General features: G+C 36.8%; 1 long non-coding RNA gene across 3 annotated transcripts in view; it reads left to right on the top strand.

Annotated features, from left to right (window-relative positions):
- The window catches only part of LOC125911614 (uncharacterized), a 68261-nt gene that overhangs the window by 18802 nt on the left and 27794 nt on the right, over positions 1-21665 (top strand). For 2 of the 3 annotated variants that reach the window (XR_007454383.1, XR_007454382.1), the window contains exons 2-5: positions 2575-2675; positions 12718-12899; positions 13294-13343; positions 15613-15761. This is a non-coding gene — a long non-coding RNA (uncharacterized LOC125911614). The remainder of the gene's footprint in view (positions 1-2574; positions 2676-12717; positions 12900-13293; positions 13344-15612; positions 15762-21665) is intronic. The other variant, XR_007454384.1, reaches the window with a different exon arrangement.

Raw genomic sequence — 21665 nt, 5'->3', positions numbered from 1 at the left:
GCTATGTGTTCCCAGATCTTAGTGCCACATGATCCACTTGGGCAGCTTATGAAAAATGCTGATTCCTGGACACCCCAGATATCCTGATTTGGATCTGGGGTAGGGCCAGCTCCATCTCCAGAATTCTGTGAAGGGTAGGGCTTAGGGGAGGCCATCTGGTTGGAAGAGGAAGCTGGGAGCTTTGCCATCAGGCTATGTTTGCAAAGCAAGCACACTCTTTTTAACTTGGTGTGTATGTTACAGAGCAATATCGATATTAAAGTTTCCTAAATACACTTTTATTCACACTTTATGTAAGGATGATTAAATTGGCCATATTAAACGTAATATTTTCACTTGAGAATGGAGGGAGCCAATGGAGCTGAGGGTGGCTACAGCCCTGGGCACTAACTCTGAACAGAGCCCAGCCATCAGCCTTTTCATCCATCACCATAGAAAAGCCTTGTTTTTTGATTCATTCATTCAACAAAATATTGAGTTACCAGTATGCGCCAGGCATTGTTCAAGGTCGGTTCTTGGGACACGGTAATAATAATAATTAATAGTAATAATAATAAGGATGATTATCATAATAATAAACTGGCAAAAGTCCTTCCCTGTGGATTATATTTTAGTCAAGGAAAGCAGGCAATAAACAATAAACCCAAGATATCAAAGAGTTCACGGTGTGTTAAAAGATGTTTCTCATCTCTGAGAAACATGATCTTGGCTTCGAAGCTATACATTCCTCAGTGAGACACCCTCCTAATATATATTTAGATTGCTACTAGGGCATTCTCCCAGGAAGCCAAGTTACTAGAGTTAGAGGCAAACTAGATGTACTCCTCTAGGCTTCAAAATGAAAAAAAAATGCTAAGCTTGTGTGAATTTGGAGGGGGACATGTGTGTGTACAAATATAGGTATCAGCTTAAACACCTTGTAGACAACTATTAAGTCTTACATACATCTCTTTCGAATCTAACTCATATATTTTTATACCATACAGCGCTGCCTTTCCAAGGAGTTAAGCAAGTCATGTGGAATCTACGAAGGGACCATTGTGAAATGAAATAGTTCCATGCCGAAGCATTTAGAAAGTTGCCAAACACACATATACAAATTGATATTAGGATAAAATCACTCAGTCATTCCTTTTCTTATGTAAGAAGATGTGCAATTCATTTAGAAAGCTAAGGAGAGATCAAATGACTTTATACTACTAATTCTATTAATTTAATCACACCAAATGTCAGGACAATGTCATTTAAAACCCTTTAATGATTTTAAAACAAATGGTCCCTGTAGCGGGAAAATAGTTGAACTAACATTGCTAAAATTAATTTAATTTCTTTGGAATTGAAATATTAAACGAGCCCATTCTATCCCATTTACTTTTCAAATAGTGTTAGAAAATACCTGAGGACCTCTGAGCAAAATCTAACAGGATCTTTCGGTCTGTTCATTAATTCAGTGAAACTATAATTGTATGTGAATTTAGTCTTCAGTCAGTTCTATTTGATACATAGAAAAGAGTCTATTATCACTATGTATGTCTCTCTACAACCTTCCTTTGTGAAGATTCCAGACTCGATTTATCAACACCAGAAACTTACTTAGCATGGTTGTGTATTCTATATATATTTTTTCCAACGTTAATGTGAGTCATCATAGCATATCTCCTTAACCATATGTGCTAGAGCTAAGGACAGACAGTTATTTTAATATTCCTGGCCTAGAATCCTTCCCACAACAAACACATTTGATGCTCATACATGGTCCCTTTCTTGCCGACACTCACGCCTGTCAAAATGGCATGGTGCCTACTCAACATATGGACTGCTAGCTTTTCTCACTGGGGCACGGTTGCCAAAGAAAGATGGGTTAAGCTGGGCACCCTGCGTAGCAAAGCAGGTGACAGCTCTCCCATCCTCCATCATGTGGCTACAGCCCCTCTAGCCACATGCCACTTTCTAACCTCTCTTTACAGGAAAAGGAGAGAGATCTTTAACAGTATACCTTTTACTTTCAGACAGTTTCTACTTACCGCCTTTGATCTCACTACCTTTTACTCGAAGTGAGGAAAGCTTTCCTCTGCCAAAAACACACTAAAATTTAAAAATCACTTGGAAGCACAAAGTTGCAAGAAAAGTTGATAGCCAGCAAAGGCACTAAGTATATGTGTGTGCATGCATGCAAGCACACATACGTACACACACATGAGCGAGCGCGCACGCACACACATATACACACACATACACACACACACACGGAATTTTTGTGCTTTCCTCCCCCAGCTTCTCATTTGCCACCTACAATAGACCAGAGCAGGGCAGCAGCAGCAGCACTAAGTATTGCAGAAAGAACTTAGTGATTGTTTAAGTCTTGCACAAATAGAGCTATCTCATTACGTTAATCCAGTGAATCATTTCCTCCCTAACCAGGCTGCATCCTGTTTGGTTTGCAGTTTTTATTTTAAAATTTCCAAATCAATTTTTATTTGTCCAAATGAGTTTGTTTTGGCAATAACAGAAAGTATCAAGTTGCCCCAAACAAAGGCTTTCACTTCATGTCCTTGTGTCTTCGTCATTCTACAGGAAACCCAAATAAGGTGTTTGATCTGAATCTGACTTCTGAGTCCAGAGACCACAGGGACTTTCGCCAAACAGTTTCACTAAACGAGTCAGTGAACTCAAAGGTACCAGATTTAAACTGTAGCCTGGGGTTGTGGGCTATGGATTAGCCAATTAATAATTGTTAATGCCTGCCCTGTGCCAGACACATTTATAGAAATTATTTCATTTGAGGCCTCTGGGTGGCTCAGTCGGTTAAGCCTCCGTGACTCTTGATTTCAGCGCAGGTCATGATCTCATGGGTTTATGAATTTGAGCCCTGCGTCAGGTTCTGAGCTGACAGTGTGGAGCCTGCTTGGGATTCTCTCCCTCCCTCTCTCTCTGTCCCTTCTCTGCTCTCTCTCTCTCTCTCTCTCTCACACACACACACACACAGAGAATAAATAAATAAACTTTAAAAAACAAAACAAACAACTAAACATACAAAAATTATTTCATTTGATCGTGGCTACACCCCTGCAATATCGGAGCCATCATGTTTCCATTTTAGAGCTGTATAGACACCTGAACAATAATCTCTGCATGGCAGCTATTTGGCACGTTCTCTGATAATAAAAATAGTTAGCAGTCCTGAGACTCTTACAGTGCACCGTTCTAAACACCTCACATGTCTTAGTTCATCTACAAAATCACGAGGTAATTCCTGTCAATATCCATAATGTATGGATGAGGAAAAAGCAACATTAAAAAGTTAACTGGTTTATCTAAGGTCCAGGTAGTTTAAGAGGTGATGTCAGAATTGAAACCCAGCTAGTATTACTACAGAGCTATAATTCTTGACCACTGCTCTGATTCCTATTAGATGATCTTAATATACATTCTGATGAATTCCTTAGCATTGTGCCTTGTTAATACCTTAAGGAGTAGGACCCGTGTTTCCTTTCTTTAAAGCACTGATTTCATCTTGCTTCTCCTCTGATGAGATTCCTCTACAGCTCTGCCTTTCCAAAAGAATAAAACACAGATTGGCACTTCGGCATTCAATAGACTCCAAACCCTCCAATAGCCGCTATCAAACCCTCCGAACTGTATCTTCCAATTTGACCATTTTACACAATTTGCTCGTGTGTTCTGTTTCGTTTCCTAATCCAAGATATCTTTGCTCTTTCCCTCTATACATGCAAAGCCTACCATTCAGACACTTCTCGGGTTCAACTTCTACCCTGCGTATCTCCTCTGTCTCGTTCAACCCATGGCAGTTTCTTTAACTACTAAATATCTGGAGTACTTGTCAATATACCCCTTGTTCATAATGCTCAGCAACACTGTCATCACAGGCTTGCTCAGAATATTCAGAAGCTGCTATGTACTATTTTCAGGTATGTATGTGCAATCTCCCCAGTTGGCATAGGAAACTCTTTGAGGAGAGGATCGTGTCTTGTATTTTCATGGTATACTATAGTAATAATATTTGCCTGCCACATTTGTTGAGTGATATTTGTCTTGATCAGTCTCCAATGATTCTTTTATTTTTTTTTTTGACAATACTATACTCTGTACTCCTTGTGAGGGACTCTTCTTAAGAGTGTAGACTGTGTAAAGCCCCAATTACAGAGTTGGATGTGATTACTTCATAAAATTTACTTTCTTTTTTTTTAATCTTTATTTATTTTTGAGAGAGAGAGAGAGAGAGAGAGAGAGAGAGAGAGAGAGACAGAGACAGAGACAGAGTATGAGTGGGGGAGGGACAGAGAGAGAGGGAGACACAGAATCAGAAGCAGGCTCCAGCCTCTGAGCTGTCAGCACAGAACACGACACAAGGTTCAAACTCATCAACTGTGAGATCATGACCTGAGAGCCAAGTCGGACGCTCAACCAACTGAGCTACCCAGGCACCTCTAAAAGGTGACTTTCTAACCAGTACCAACTATTTGTGTCACCCTGAAAGGTCAGTATCAATGTGAAGGTAAAATTATTCCATCTCAATAATAGACCTCTCAAAGATGAATTCCTCCCAAACATGTTTTACAAAAGAGCAAAAGTTGTTTTCATTTCTTAATAGTTTGGTTAGCCATGCCAGGAAATGGAAGGCCATTATTAAACATTTCATTTTTTTAACATCATAGTACCTGTCATCGGCATGAATAAACACATTACTAAAACTGGAAACTTGCATTATCCTAAGCACTCAGATTTTTGCCATCAATTTCCAATTTTTAATAGTCAGTTGTTACTTAGAATTACAAATACAAAGTTCATTTAGTCAAATGTGAACAAAATGTTAACTGGTACCCCTGGACTGGGTTTTCTGCAATTCTGCCAAGAGTCCAGAAAACTGACTAGTTGACTTCTCAAGTGTATTTCAACTCATTGTTTCTGAGAATCTAAGATTCTTTGCCTGTCTACCCGCTTCTGGTTAAAGGCAACCACTTTGGTCTCATTCTCTCTCACACATTTTGGAAGGTCTCCAAGTGTAAAACGGTACAACATATGTAGCCCGCAAGCAGGGCAGGCATAAGAAACACCATAAGGAAACACTAAAGCAAACTTCAAGCTGTGGAATGCTGGGAAACAATCACAGGCACCACACCAAGTTGGCATAAAACAATCAGAGAATGAGGTGGCTCTTTTTGAGCAAAAGCATAATACTGGCTAGGAGGCAAAGAAGGCCATAAGATAGAAATCGTGTACTCAGCAGTTCATGCCGCTAGCCGAGGGTGATCTTCAGAGGTACTCGGTGCGAAAGAACTGAGGGTCATTCTTTCTTTCCATTTGCATTCACATGCCTGAAAACGCTACCCCAACCAAACCCCTTTGACTCTAATGACCTATCCACGCACAGTAAATAAAACTTGTTCTCCCTTTCTAGCCCTTCTCTCCAAGGTGAATTCCTACTCATTCGAAGGTCACATTTTCAGCAACCCCTGACTGTTTCAGAGAGTTAACAGCTCCTCCTTCTGGAATCGCTCAGCATTTTATGGCATTTATATCATTATGCTATATTTATTTACTTATGGGGCTGTCTTCCTGGATATACGATAAGCTTCTTCGGAGCAGAGACGCTGAAATTTTTCACTATCAGATCCCAAGTGACCACTACAGTGACCCACACGTAGAAAGCACTGCATAAATATTTGTTGGAAGGATAAATACAATTACTTGTTTTTCCATCATTCATTTATTCATTTAATAAATATTCATCAACGCTTCACTTATTCATTTAATAAATATCTATCAGTGCCTCTTATGTACATTTTTCCAGTCACTCAAGGCAGAGCAGTGAACAAGAAACACACACTCTTCCATCATGGAGGTCATATTATATTGAAAGGAGACAGAAAATGGACATAAAACAGAAAAAAGATCAGATGGTAACTACACTCATTGCAGTAAGCATTTCATGATGTATAGAATTACCGAATCACTCTCTTGTACACCTGAAACTGATATATTATTGTGTGTCAACTGTACTTCAATAAAAAAATAAGAAAGATACTGCCAATGTTACATCATGATAAATAATGAGAAAAATAACATAAAGCAAGGCAAAGGATACGGAATCTTAGACTCAATAAAGACTCCAGGAATTCTGAGATTGTCACTGAGTTTTTAAGATAATGTCATTCTCAAGCATTTTCTATTTATCAACTCAAGGAAATCTAAATTCTGTATTGCCCTGGTAAGTGCTACAACCTTTGTCAGGGCTGGTATATTTATTCATAAATAGGAAGGAACCCTATAGACTCAGTCACACCAAGTAGGGACATCTTAGTTTTTCTTCCCAAACAGACCCACTTCAGGACAAGACTTCAGCACAGTTTGGCAAATAGGACTTTTTCCAGTTCACAGGTTTTTCCTAGTTCCTGATTCACACAGGATTCCCTTCCCCTTTCTAAATGTACTAATTCTTTGACCTCCATTCTTGTATTTCCTGTTTCTGACCTCAGCTCCCAAATCTTGTGGCCCACCTATCTCTTTACCATCATGGCAAATGCTCTGGACAGACCACCCAAGATTCCTGAGACTTACCGCCCAGACTCTGCCCATCGAATTCTGAAATCAGCCCCATGGTTTTGATAATTCTCTTGCCACTCTCACTGACTCAGCCAACCCCAAAGGTTGAAACAGTCAATCATAGTAGGGGAAAGTTGTCCCTTATTTTGCCTCCCTCCTTACTGTTTCCTTGTCCGGATCTGTGAAACTGCTATCTCTGAGGCACATCTACAATTTCATATACAAAGTTCAGAGGAAAATAATACATTTTACTTTGTATATAACTTTATTTATTTAAAAACATTTTGCGGGGCGCCTGGGTGGCTTGGTCGGTTAAGCGTCCGACTTCGGCTCAGATCATGATCTCACGGTCCATGAGTTCAAGCCCCGCTGTTGGGCTCTGTGCTGACAGCTCAGAGCCTGGAACTTGTTTCAGATTCTGTGTCTCCCTCTCTCTCTGCCCCTCCCCTGTTCATGCTCTGTCTCTCTCTGTCTCAAAAATAAATAAACATTAAAAAAAAAATTAAAAAATAAAAAAAAAACATTTTGCTCTGATCTTATGGGTATGAAATAATTTTGTTTGTACTATTATAACAAAGGTCTTAAGCTTGCATCATTTGGTAAATATATACATTTTCCAGGGGAAAGAGCCTATAGTCTTCATCAAATTCCCAAGTGTGTTAATTACACATTCTTTTAAATATTAAAAAAACAGTAAATGTTTTTTTAAATATCAGTTTCCACAGGCCAAAGAAAAAAAGCCTTTTGAAATGAAATTTACGCATGGAGGGCAACATATATGTGTCCAAGGTATAGGTAATGATAAAAGAGGTCATGAATCAACATTAACTTACACGTTGGTCAATGATCTATGTCAATTAAAATATCTAAAAATGCCATCTGGAGAAGCAAATATACATTCCCATTCTTAACTATGTATTTCTTTGTGAAAGTTGACATAAAGGAGAAGAATCTTGGATATATGTTATTTATGTGGAAGGCTACAACTAATAACTTTGATTGATAGTAACCTTATGATATTAAAAATACGTTTGCATACACGCATAGGGATGTAGTGTATCCTTTAATTGTAGAAAATATAAATATTAAAAACACCAACATAATTGTTTTAGAACCCTGGGCTTGTGGGCTTACTTTCTGTTCTAACTTTTGCTTGAGGCTTACCCCATGAATCTTAGGAAAATGACTCAGTCCTTGTATCTCCATTTTTTCCCCATACAGTCACAATCAGCCACTTGTAAATTATTTACTTTTAAATCTATTCAGAACAAATTTTTAATCTCAGGCCATTTTTCCATTACTACTCAAGATATTCCATTCATTACCTCACAAGAACCCCATCAGGAGATGCAGATTACTTTCAATATTATCTTAAGAACTGCTAAGTGAAGTCAAAGAATCAATCAGTAAGACACATAACATACGTCCTATAGACAGATATAAAATAATTTTAAATTATGTTTTTGTTGTAGTCACAGTTCCATTAATGTTCTCTGCCAGGATAAGGCAGCATTCAGCGAAGGATGTGTGAACTCCAGGGTGTTGTACAAGACAGTCAATTAAGTTTGAGAGGAAAACAATCAGCCTTGTATTTATATTTATATTTGCTCTCTTATATTATGCTCTTTGTTTTCTATATAGTGTATATATGGTACAATGTCAAGTAAAGTATGCTATTTTATAATATACTAGGTACTAGTTTGCACTAGTTTATATGTGTGTGTGTATATATATATATATACACTTGTGTTTAATATACTATGTTAACAATACTACTGTATTATTACTGAATTGTTAATATAGTATGAAATAGATAGTATAGGGCTGTAAGGTGATGATTAAGGATTCACTCAGCACACAAGTAAAAATCTTAATGTAGAGAAGCACCTTGGATACGGCTAATGTTTGTTGCAACCATTGTTAATACCCATGAAGTGGAATTCTAACATAGCACACTGTAGGGTGGTTAAAAGAGAGGATTATGCTGGTTAGCAGATGGGTGGAGGATGTTTATTTTTTTATTTTTATTTTTAATTCTTATTTATTCATTTTGAGAGAGAGAGAGAGAGAGCAGTGGAGGGGCAGAGAGAGAGGGAGAGAGAGAATCCCATGCAGCCTCTGGGCTGTCAGGATGGAGCTTGATGCTGGGGCTCCCAAGACCCACAAGATCATGACCTGAACTGAGATTAAGAGTGAGATGCTTAATGGACTGAGCCAACCTGGCACCATGAGGATGTTTCTTTAAAAAGAGCATGGAACACTTGAAAGTGTCCAGTTGAGAAAAGAGAAATAGCAGGCATCTGTTTCCCTCTCTTAAGTAGCTTGCTGACTTGCTTCTCTTGGACAGTCTGTGATTAAGAGCCACAAATTTCCGCTGAACAAGGTACACTGGATTTTGGCTGTGACTGGGATAAAGAGATTATACATATTAAATAAAGTTCATCGGGGCACCTGGGTGGCTCAGTCGGTTGAGCGTCTGACTTCAGCTCAGATCATGATCTCACCGTTCATGAGTTTGAGCCCCACATTGGGCTCTGTGCGGACAGTTCAGAGCCTGGAGCCTGCTTTAGATTCTGTGTCTCCCTCTCTCTCTGCTCTCCCCTGCTTGCACTCTGTCTCTCTCTCTCAAAAATAAAGATTAAAAAGATAATAATAAAGTTCATAGGTTGCAGTGCCTATAGTTCCTAGGAATGAGGAACAACAAAAACCTACTTTGGCACACCAAGACCCTGACCATTAAAATTGAGAATTGAGAGGCATTGTACCTTGCTCCCATTTTAATAGTTTTTAGAAAATAAATCAGAGCAATTATTTTTTTTTAAATGTTGATTCAGTTATTCTTGAAATTATGAAATTCAGTTATTCTTGAGCTGAAATAGAATGAAAATACCAGGTTCTGCCTTGAGAGGGCTAGGAAGTAAGGTTAGGTTAGATAAGTTTCAGTTGCAGAAGGTAAACCATATTGTTCACATCTGAGGAAACAACCCAATGACTAATACTTTCACAGTCACCCTAGACTCCAACAGAACACAACAGAGGAAAAAAGGATCTGGAAAGGACTAGGTGTTCATGGCTGATAGGTACTGCTTGAATCTTAGTACTTCCTACAGGACCCATGTTCGTGTTACTGTAGTAAAATTCTTAATATTTATTTATTTTTGAGACAGAGACAGAGCATGAGCAGGGGAGGTGCAGAGAGAGACGGAGACAGAGAATCCAAATCAGGCTCCCGTCTCTGAGCTGTCAGCACAGAGCTTGATGCGGGGCTTGAGCTCATGAACCATGAGGTCATGACCTGAGCTGAAGTCAGACGCTTAATGTAACCAGTTGAGCCACCCAGGCACCCCTCGTGTTACTATAGTAATATTAAAAAAAATTATGGCATTCCAAAAGGGGACGGGAACAGTAATGCCCAAGAACTACCTGAAATATAAATATGGCTCAGATTTTAGAACATAAGTCTGGAAATTAAGAGTGTATTAGCTTTCCCCAACTTCATGGAATTTTTAAAACTCAGTGGTTGTTGGTGAGTCAGTCCACACACCTGTTCTCACCTCCTCACCCCCACATTTCCAGGGATGTGTTGGGACACTCTCTGATGCACGCTGACGCCCCAGTAGATGGTTCGTGCTCGCCCCCGTGTTTTTCCTCTCTCCTTCAGCTGTCATTCCTTCTCAGTTTATCATCATCATCGATAAAGCCTAGAGGTAGCTTGTCTGCCATAAATACTTATCTGATAAAGAAGGGAAAAAGCCTTTTGGAACATGACTAGGTGGCCTGTCTTGTCCTTTATTTGCCTGGGGAAATGTGAGAATTTGTAATCCCTGTTGCTGGAGATTTCTGGTCATTTTGAAGCACCATTAAAATGATTATCAAAGCTTTAAATTCAGCAATGAAACACATGATTCTCTTAATGACAAGGTCAACTTAATTGGGTGTCTGTCCTAAGTGAAATATTGCTCATAGCTTGCATCCCCCGATGCAGTTTAACATAAAAAATATATATATAAGTTGGAAGTTTTAAAATGGCAGTGTATAGAAAATGAAACTGAAAAATATATCTCCTGGTTTGAGTTTTCTAGCAGAAAGCACAAGAAAACATAACTCAAAAACATGTATCAATTAAACATATTTTAATTCATTTGTGCTAGTAGGCAAATCTTATTTATATCATTTCCAGCCCCATCTTTTAAGAAAACCTTGTTTAAAATATGTTAACTTGATTTCTCATTTATTTTCATTACTCACAAGGTGCTATGACCTTGCACTTCTTAAGTCTCGTGATTGTGTTTACTGATAGAAATGTTACTATGCTACTAAATTCTCAGTCCAATCAATGCACTTAACCTCAATTTACAGATTTGTCATACATTTGTACCTAGCCCTAATTATTTTCCAATATTCACTGGGCCAGGAATTTTTAAAACTGCCTAATGTGAAACCACATTTGCACCTACTCTTTTTCTAAAAATTGTAAATACACGGCACAGCAGAAGCCCTCCCTTCCTGACCTCAGGGAGACTGAATTAAATAGCACTTGGCACCAAGTGTTCAACGTGTATAATCATTATGGTAGGCCCCGTGCCAATCCCAGTTATGCACAACCCTCGGTATGCAGTATTAAGTAACAACAAGGATGGCAAGCATCCCGTTGAAGAATTAATTAGCGGACCGCCTGGACTCATCAGAATGGTAAATAATTATCCTCTGACAAACTTAGTCAGATGTTAGAAGAAATTGCAGTTTGAATTGCTGTCAGTGGTCACAATTCATTATATAAAAGCTACCAAGGGCTACATTTTTACATAGGACTTGAAAGGTGCTCCAGTCAGATGGTGAGCCATCCATGTTATGATCTCCTGCCAGCAGACATCCCCAACTATCCTGCCTTCCCCATCTCTCCCCCAGATTCCTGAGCCAGTTTTTCCTTTTCTTTGACCTGAATCCTGGGACCACACTTAGATATGCCTAAACATTGGATTCATTCAAGATACTGACCTACTTTGCTCAGCATGGTTTTAGTCCTGTCTGTGGTTTTGAAACCCAAGGACACTTTCTTATCTATTCCCATCCTGGGCAAGAGAAGAGATTTCACAGGTGTCAGTTATCCTGTTCCTTTGGTACTATTATTAATTTTGATCAGGTGATAATACTTGAGAACTACATGACTGATCACTGGGTGATCTACTGAAGTTAGAGATGTATGAGAACGACTCCTGGAAATGTTACCTCTTTCATGCTCTAAGTTGGACAAATGTATGTCTTCCCAGATAGTAGGCATCCTTAAATTATGCCAACTGCGAACTGGGCCACCTGAAGTAACTTGAGGGTCAAAAGAAAAACACAACTATAGTTACGATACAGACTTTGTGCACACGGACTACCATACTCAGAATCACTCTCTCACCCTCATATCAAAACACCTCATATGCGCCTCAGAAGACTGTAGGATACTTTCCCACCGAAACATAACGTGACATCCACAAAAATATATTTTATAGCATGGCAGATATCCCATCACAATTTTAACAGGACAATAGACTTGGAAGACCTGGAAAAGAAAAGTCATCTGAATTATTTTTACGTCAGCAGTGTGTGCCAAATAGTCCTTTGTCCCCTCAAGCAACTAGACACGGAAGCTGACATGTTGCTCTCAGTAGTTCATGAGCTTTAACATTACTAACCCAAGATGGATGCAATGATAAGTCAAGTTTCCTTTCCTAACTTTCCCCCGAAAGATCCCTTTTGCACAAACTGACTGTTCAATCTTCTCTTAGGAGTGAAGAATTCAAGAAATAATGTCACTCAAGATAGTGGTAATAACAGAGGAGCCTGGGTGGCTCAATCGGCCAAGCATTCGGCTCTTCATTTCAGCTCAGGTCATGATCTCACAGCCATGTCAGACTCTGTGCTGGCAACACGGAACCTGCTTGGGACTCTCTCTCTCCCTCTCTCTCTGACCCTCCCCTTCTCTCTCCCTCTGTCTCTGTCTCTCTCTCTCTCTCTCTCTCAAAATCAATAAACATTAAAAAAAGTTTTTTTAAAGATAGTGGTAATCACAGCAAGGTAACACAATTCTTGAGTCAGGAATTGTAACTGTGACTTCTCCTCCTCCATGTTTAGATTACTAAGAATTTTTTTGGCACTACATAGGAATGACGTGGTTTGACAGAACTTCAACACACAGCAACAGAAAAACGTGTCTCAATCCTTCATCCTTGGGAACAGGAAAATCAGTTGCTTGGTAGAGGCCATCTTTAACAAAAGGTCAAAGGAAATTGTTTTGGAGATTTTGGGAGACTTTAGCCGCTTAAGACAGGGACCCTCTTACAGAGGTGAGTCTTTTATACAGGTGTCTCCTTGTTAATTCCATGTAAATTAGGTAAGCCCACATCCTCTCCCTTCCCCTTCCCTCTGCTTTCCTCCCCTTCAAACTATAACCACATCCACACACAAAGGCTCAAAAGAAGTTGAGATATGCAAGAATTTGCCAATTTGGTGAATACTTTTATTTAAAAATATTAAATAATGATTACTGAGTAGGAAAAAAAAAAAAGACTGTGCTTCACAGAGACAACCTTCATTCTTGTGCACTGCTCTTGGGATCAGGCAAAAGTCCAGCAGGTAGAAAGAGAAAAATCTCATCAGTTTGAGATTGAAATTTGAAGTTAGATGAAAGCATGGTCCTAGGTGAAAACTCTGAATTTATTTTATAATTTTTCCTTAAAGCTTCGTGAAAAAAGTTGGGATGCAATATCTCCAAAAACTCTACCCGGCAGGTAAGTGATTTGCTTTAGTGGTTTACATTTTAAAAGGTAAGATATAACAAAACTATGAGATATTTGAATCTTCAAGAAACTCTCTTAAGGCAAGAAAATCTAAACAAGGTTAGCAGAATTAAAAAAGAAAAAAATGAGCAGAGCATTTGACAAAAAGGGGAGAAAGAGCCATCACAGAAAGGTTCTTATTGATGGGACAACAATGGGACAATCAAGAGATGATACACAATGCCTTCTTTGGCTAAGAAGTTGTTGAATGAAAGGTATTTACAGGCTCTTCAACTCCCAAATTAAAAAAGCCCATGACTATCTTGTGGAAGGAATAAACTCAGGCTGGTATGGGCCAAGAAGTCCTGCTAGGGAAAAAAATAATAATAATAAAATAAGAAGAATGAAACAAAGGCATATATGAAAAAGAAAGCAAGGTTTTTGGACAGAAAGCACAAGACGTCCATTTTTTAGAGGATTCTTTCTACCTTCTCACTCTTGGACTTGACTACCTTGACAGAAACACATACTGTGACTAGTATTTCACAAGCTCTAGTTTTGACATCTTAATAAACGGGTCTATGGTATGTTAGGGATTATACAGTAATATACTTGGAGGGACTTTCCTCGGTTATGAACAGAAATAACAAACACACTCTGAGAGTCACAACCCTGCTTAAAAAGAGAGCAAATGAATTGTCCCAAAGGATTAAAAAAATGTTTTTCCTTTTCACCTTCATATTAACATTTCTTACCCAAGGGTGTAGTGAGGACTACACCCTTGTTATTTGGAAATAACAAGCGCTTTGAACTCTAATGATTCTTATAAAATTAAAGTCTTTTGTCAACCATTTTAAAGATCTTTTTACTTTCTCAAAGGCAATACAGAGTGCAAAAGCACCATCTTGTGGCTAAAAAGAAAAAAAGATATTTCAACATAAGCCAATCTGAGTCACAAATAACTTTTTCACACATATTTTTTATGAAATATTTGTCAAGTTTAATTTTAAGCACTTGGTAACTTTCTCTGTAACAGATGGCTAACTGACTTAATACAATTTAGAAATGAGTATACCTTTAATACATTTGTATACAGATAGGGTTCACGATTACAAATCTCACTACATAATGACCATATGAGACTTAAATACCATGGGCAAATTTGAAACAAAAATAGAGTTTAATAATAATAAACAAAATTTTAGTCTTTGTACTTCATTAATAAACAGTTTACAATTGATCATTTTAAATTAGAAATATAATCAGTAATTTGTCCAGTAGGAAGCAGCAATTTTTCTCACAGAATTAATACAAATAAAATAAATTTTTAAAAATATTAGCATCACTATGTGGCAAATTTCATTCACAGGGAAAAGAGAAGGATTGAGAGAAGAATGATTCAACAGCAAAAGATCTGCTGACAGAATTTGGTAGACTATGGGCACATAACCATAGGATATTTTTCTCTTTTACCAATACTGAATGTCATCTGTCTTCTTATACATTGCAACTTTATTACTATTTTATATCCTTGCTTCCACTTTAGAGTTGGAAAAAACAAAGTATGGAGAGATCAAGTAACTTGCCCAAGTTCACAACACTGGGAGAAAGCAGAAGTAAAATTTGAATCCAGAACTCAGGGTCTCCTTCCTTATTATCTAGTGGTTTCCAGACCCTGTCCTCCGGTGTAGCTGGACTGGCTCTCTCAGGATTACCAGGGATGTGTTCCCAATCCCTGGAGATTCCGATTAGTAGGTTGGCTCTGAAGTCCAAGAATCTATGTTTAAAAAAACTCCCCTGTGGTTCTAGTAAAATGAACCAGCCTATTTAAGCTGAAAATTATAGGCAAGCTATTTAAACAAAGAATGATGAAATTGAACATCAGTGAATTCACTTCATTTTAGCTATCAGTCTTAGGCTATCTCAATTCATAATTCTTGTTCTTCAAACTCTACCACAAAGCATACTTACTCTAAGAACTTTCCGTGATGAAACCATTTTCTCTTCTCAATTTCTCCTTCACTACATTAAAAGTAATGACTTAAAGGTAACATCAATGACCATTATCTACGTAGCAGATACCATGAGACAGGTTGTAGGTATTTCATCATGCTTAAGTAATAACAACATATAAAATAATTTTTATCGTAAGTTCTTTATAACCGTCTGATTCTCACAGATGCTTTCATTGATTTTTATCCATCTCTTTATCTGTATCTATATGGTTGCGACCGAGAAACCAATGTAGTTTTGACACGCATGTAATTGATATTTTATTTAGGTTAATGAGTAAGATAAAAATGAAAAAAGGCACATGTCGGATTTCATTCATTCACCAATCACAAACAACTATTTTGCTGAAGTGGATAATTGTTTTCAAAGACTAGAAGAATATTCCTCAGTTTTTTGGGGCTATTCACCATGTAGCAGGTACAAGTACAATACTCTTCTAGATATAATCCACAATATTAACATTCACCATCGCTTTCTTAATTCTAAAAATCAAAAGAAGTGATAAATTAAAACCTGATTTATATGATTGTCAATTTTTGTACAGTATATACTATTATGTATTATCTATCCTATAGGTATCATTGACATAAATAATTTCAAAAGCATATGTAATACTAAAATGTAGCAAAATTAGGAAGTCTTGAGCTTTGAACATCTGTTAGAGTTTAATATAATGTACTTAATTAAAATTTATCTAATTGAATTTTAATAATGACAATTTTAAAAACTATATTTCCAAATTCCTAAAAATTTAACAATTGGCTTTTGCAAGCCAATGTGAGTAGACTTCAGCACATCTGATTATTAATGTATACTGAGTGATCCTGGTTGATTTATCCTGTCTCAAAGAAAATAAAATGCTGTCATAATTCAAACCCAGATCTCCTGAATTTCAGTTGTTACCCTTGCCCAACCTCTGTACTTCCTACCTACCCCTCTCATCTGTAGTAACGATATCTTAACTTTATATATTGCTTTAACTACTTTTCAACCATATTCATATATGAAGTTTTATTCTTGTAATTTGAATTTCATGTCCTTTTTCTTCTAGAATCTCCTTTAACATCTGGGTTCTTTGTTTTTAGGGTGTTTTTGACATAAGTAAATTGTCAAAAAAAATTACCTGACAAAAAGAAATTAAATTAACTTAAAACCAGGTTGTATCTAACTTTAAGCTAGCCTTCTGTAGTTAACTTAAAGTTAGCTTTTGGTCTACCACAGAAATAATGTTTTCTTTTGAGATGCATTCTAATTCTCTTTTGGAGTTACATATTAGCTATTTTACGAAAGGAGCAGAAAGCTTATGTAATCTAGAACAAAAGTCATTTAACAAAACAATGTGTCCTGTCATCACAAAATTTATCCAAGCAATAGAAGAGGAAATAAATACTGAGAAAGAGAAATGAAAACAAAAACAAAAACAAACAAAAAAAACAAGTGATGTGAAAGGGAATTCAATTTTTTTCTCAATTGAAGATAATTTAATTCATATTTTTCTAAAGTTCTTGTAAATCTAAAAAGTAACCAAAAAGCATTTAAGTCTTATTTATATAACTTTGCTTCTTCCTTTCTCATTTAAGTGAAATGAAAAATAAAAATTTTATGAATGGTAACGGTAAATGGAAAAATTTATTTTCACTTTCACTGGTTGTGGAAAGTTATTTTGGTAAATGTATTATACACTTGAATTAAAAAATTAATGGGAGATATTTTGGCAGCTACTTTGAAGGAAACTAACCAAGAGTTATTCTTACCAGTGTTTGATGGATAGCAAAAGGAACTAAATTACAGCATACCAATATAATCACGATGCATTTGAACCATAATTTGATTATTAATGCCCCTTAAAGTTAGAAAAATGATAGACAATATGGATGGACCTAGAAGGTATCATAAGCCAGACTGAAAAAGACAAATACCACATAATTCTATTCATAAATGGAATCTTAAAAAAAGTGAAAAAGCAAACAAATAGCAGACTCAGAATTATAAATACTAAGAACAAACTAATGGTCGCCAGAGGGAAGAGGGATGGGAGGGTTAGACAAAAATGGGTAAAAGAGAGAAGGAGATACAGGCTTCCAGTGGTGGAATGAGTAAGACAAGAATAAAAAGCAGAGCATAAGAAACATTGTCAATGGTATCTTGATGATCTAATGAGACAAATGATAGCTATAATTGTGGTGAACATAGTATAATGCGTAAAGTTGTCAAATCATTAAGTTGTACACTTGAAACTAACATAACATTGTATGTCAGCTATAGTCAAATAAAATTAATAAATATATTTTAAAAAATACTGAACAATAGCTAAATATTGAAATGAATGGGATTAAGAATGACCCTAAATATTAGAAGGTTACATGCTATATGTAATATTATGTAAGAAACACTAAAAGTTTCCCATCTATCATTTAAAAATCTTCCTAGTTAGGGCACCTGAGTGGCTCAGTTGGTTAAGCGTCCAACTGTTGATTTTGGCTCAGGTCATGATCTCACGGTTTGTAATATCGAGCCCCACATCAGGCTTTGTGCTTCTAGCGCAGAGCCTGCTTGGGATTCTCTGTCTCCTTCTCTCCCTGGCCCACCCCCAACCCCCAATAAGTAAACCTTTAGAAAAATAAAAACATTAAAATATCCCTGGTTATCACCAGTCTACCACAGTTGCCTAAATTCCTGTCTTACTCTTTCAGATATTTCAAAATGATGGCACACCCACATCCAATAAATTATCCATTAACATCTCAACAGAAATTACTTTATCATATTAGCTAGTCACTTTCAAGAAACTGTTTAGAAAACTCAAAATTATGAAGTAATTGGAATAAAGTTAGATGTGTGAAAAATTGCCAGCATTAATGAGAAACCACAGTGAGGGGATATGGGAACCTAGCAACATGATAAATGGCCCAAATATAATCAGAGCAACACTCGAATGGTACTAACATGTTAAGATACATACTTTTTGTAGAAATTTTGTTTCCCTGGAAAGAAAAAGCTAATAAAAGGAAAGAAAGTTTACCTCTTTTATAGTTTGCATTTCATTCAATTTAAGTAAAATGCCATTAGTTCATAACCCAATTGATTCAAAGTTTGTCATTATTCAGTTAGAGATTTTTATTTTTCCAAATTTTTGTTTTGTTAAGCAAATCAATGCAATTAAGATTATGAATATTTAAACTGTTTTATTTTTTAAGTACTGGAATAAAAATCAGCAATTAATTTTAGTTTCAGTTTGGCTATTACTTGTACTTGATATCAATGAATAAGAGCCTCTCTGAATTTGTCCCTTTACCAACAAAATGAAGATTTTCTTTACTAAATAAACTCTATGACACTTTCCTACCTTTATGGATTATGACCAGCAAATGAGGCATAATTTCACTGCAATAATAAACACTTCAACATATGCCTCTAAAAAACAAAGTTGTTTTTTTTCATAGCTAATTGCAGTACAATATCACAATAAAGTCTCTCAACACTGTCTAATATTCAGTTAACATCCAAATTTCCCCTATTGTCTCATGATTTAGTGTTTACAGTTGATTTTTTTTTCAAATTGACATCCAATCAAAACCACAGATTGCAAAAGCTATTAGGTCTTTTCTGAATCTATATATCCCCTCCCTGCCACACACACACGCTTTATTTTCTTTCTTTTTTTCCCCCGATGCACTTGCTTAAGAAGCATAGTTTATTCCATAGAATTTTTCATACTCTAGCTTTAGCTGATGGTGTCCCCTTTGGTGTCACCTAGCAAGTCTTTCTATCTCCTCTCCTATAAGCTAATAATAAGACCTTGAAGCTTGATAACAAAATAATCAATATTTTGGCAAGATTACCTCACAAGTAATAATGTGTACTTTCTATTGTGCATACTGTTTTGGTTGTTATGATTGATCAGGGTGTTATCCTGAACTATCCATTTAAAAACTCCTATCAGCTTTTCACCTGTTTTTACAATTATTGATGATCATTCCCTAGATACATTATTTTATTAGGGATAGTAAAATGATCATATCCTGATTTTATCATTTGCCCACACTTAATAGTTGAAATCCTTCCTTAAAGAAAAACCTCCCAACTTCCAATTTCTGGTCCAACATGTCGGGAGCTTAGAAGTCAGCACTCTGACCTATCAACAAGTAAAAAACTAAACAGACCAAAAATCAACAACTTCTCTTGAATCTAGTGGAGAGGTGAGGTGGCAGGACAAACTTCTGTCATTAAAATTGGAGAGGTAGACAGATGGATTCAGAGAACCACTACTTATGAAAGCAGAAACCCACAAGCAGAAAACTGTGAGATCCTGTGTCAGGGTAGGCAAATACTGGATGCTAAGCAAGGACAACACTGAGAGTTGAAAACTCCAAAAGATTCCACTTTTGGGGAGGGAGGGGACTATAGTTTTGCGAGTTTTACTCCAGGAGCTGTAGCAGAGAAAAATCCCTTCATGTTCTGGCAAGAAGAGAACAACCATTTTGAAATACATCAGAGTATTCCCTTTTTGTTAAAACGTCTGCCCACAGGAGACACTATTTTATGAGAGCTGAACTGCTAGGATTTTACCACAACCTAACCAACCTGGGAGAATAGAAATCCCCAGCTCCAGCCCATTCTAGGCCATTCGTTCTCACTAAGGGGAGGTGGTGATGAGATGCACTGGTGATGTTCACAGTCCAAGGGCACAGGCTCACTAAAAGACTGAGACTTAATCATAGGACTATAAAACACTTCTCTGTCCTCATACCTTACTGTTACATTAGGCCTATTTACCAGTTTCTTTTACCCAGTACATTATGTCCACTTTTCTATCAGAACAACAAATCACAAGGCAAACTTAAAGGCAAAAACCCAACAAATAAGCCAAAACAAAAAGCAATTTAAAGAGATTGCATCAGAAGCATCAGAACAGAGTCAGATATAGCAGAAATGCTGGAATTATTAAACCAGGAATTTTTTTAATTTAATTTTTTATTTTTTTAAATTTATATACAAATTAGTTGGCATATAGTGCAACAATGATTTCAGGAGTAGATTCCTTAGTGCCCCTTACCCATTTAGCCCATCTCCCCCTCCCACAACCCCTTCAGTAACCCTCAGTTTGTTCTCCATATTTATGAGTCTCTTCTGTTTTGTCCCCCTCCCTGTTTTTATATTATTTTTGTTTCCCTTCCCTTATGTTAATCTGTTTTGTCTCTTAAAGTCCTCATATGAGTGAAATCATATGATTTTTGTCTTTCCCTGACTGACTAATTTCACTTAGCATAATACCCTCCAGTTCCATCCATGTAGTTGCAAATGGCAAGATTTCATTCTTTTTGATCACTGAGTAATATCGCATGGTATATATATATATATATATATATATATATATATATACCACATCTTCTTTATCCATTAATCCATCAATGGACATTTGGGCTCTTTCCATACATTGGCTATTGTTGATAGTGCTGCTAAAAAACATGGGGGTGCATGTGTCCCTTTGAAACAGCACACCTGTATCCCATGGATAAATGCCTGGTGGTGCAATTGCTGGGTCATACGGCAGTTCTATTTTTAGTTTTTTGAGGAACCTCCATACTGTTTTCCAGAGTGGCTGCACCAGCTTGCATTCCCAAGCCAGGAATTTTTTAAAACTGTAATTAGTATGCTATGGGCTTTAATAATAATAAAAAAAATAGACTACCTGCAAAAGCAAATGGATAATGTAAACAGAGAGATGGAGTTTCTAAGAAAGAATCAAAAAGAATTTCTGGGCAAAAAACCCACTGTTAGAGAAATGGAGAATGCCTTTGATGGGCTCATTAGTAGACTGGACACATAAGGAAAGAATCTGAGTTTCGGGGTATGACAACAGAAAATTCAGAAAGTGAAAAAAAAGAACTAAAGGCTAAAAATAAATAGGACATAATATTGAGAACAGTTGGACAATTAATCAATCTAATAGATAAAAGTTTGTTCAAAATAATAACAACAACCTATTTGAATATGCATGCACACACACACATACATATATATACGCACATATAAGCATGTACTTTTACACATATACTCATAAATGCTTACATATTCCTGTGTATAAGTGAAATAAATGACAGCAATGATGCTGTCATGAGACAGTACAGGTATTATTTGAAAGTGGACTTGGATTAGTGGTAAATATATATTGTAAACTATAGTCCAGCCGCCAACAATGTGGAAGGAAAAAGACGTATAACTGATATGCTTAAGAAGGGAGAGAAAATGGAATTGTGTAAAATGTTCAATTAAAACCACAAAAGGCAGGAGAAAAAAAGTAGAAGGCAAAAATAGGAC

The sequence above is a fragment of the Panthera uncia genome (genome assembly GCF_023721935.1).
Source record: "Panthera uncia isolate 11264 chromosome C1 unlocalized genomic scaffold, Puncia_PCG_1.0 HiC_scaffold_3, whole genome shotgun sequence".
NCBI classification, from domain to species: Eukaryota; Metazoa; Chordata; class Mammalia; order Carnivora; family Felidae; genus Panthera; species Panthera uncia.
Note: the sequence above shows the minus strand (reverse complement) of the source record. Positions and strands in the feature narration are given on the sequence as shown.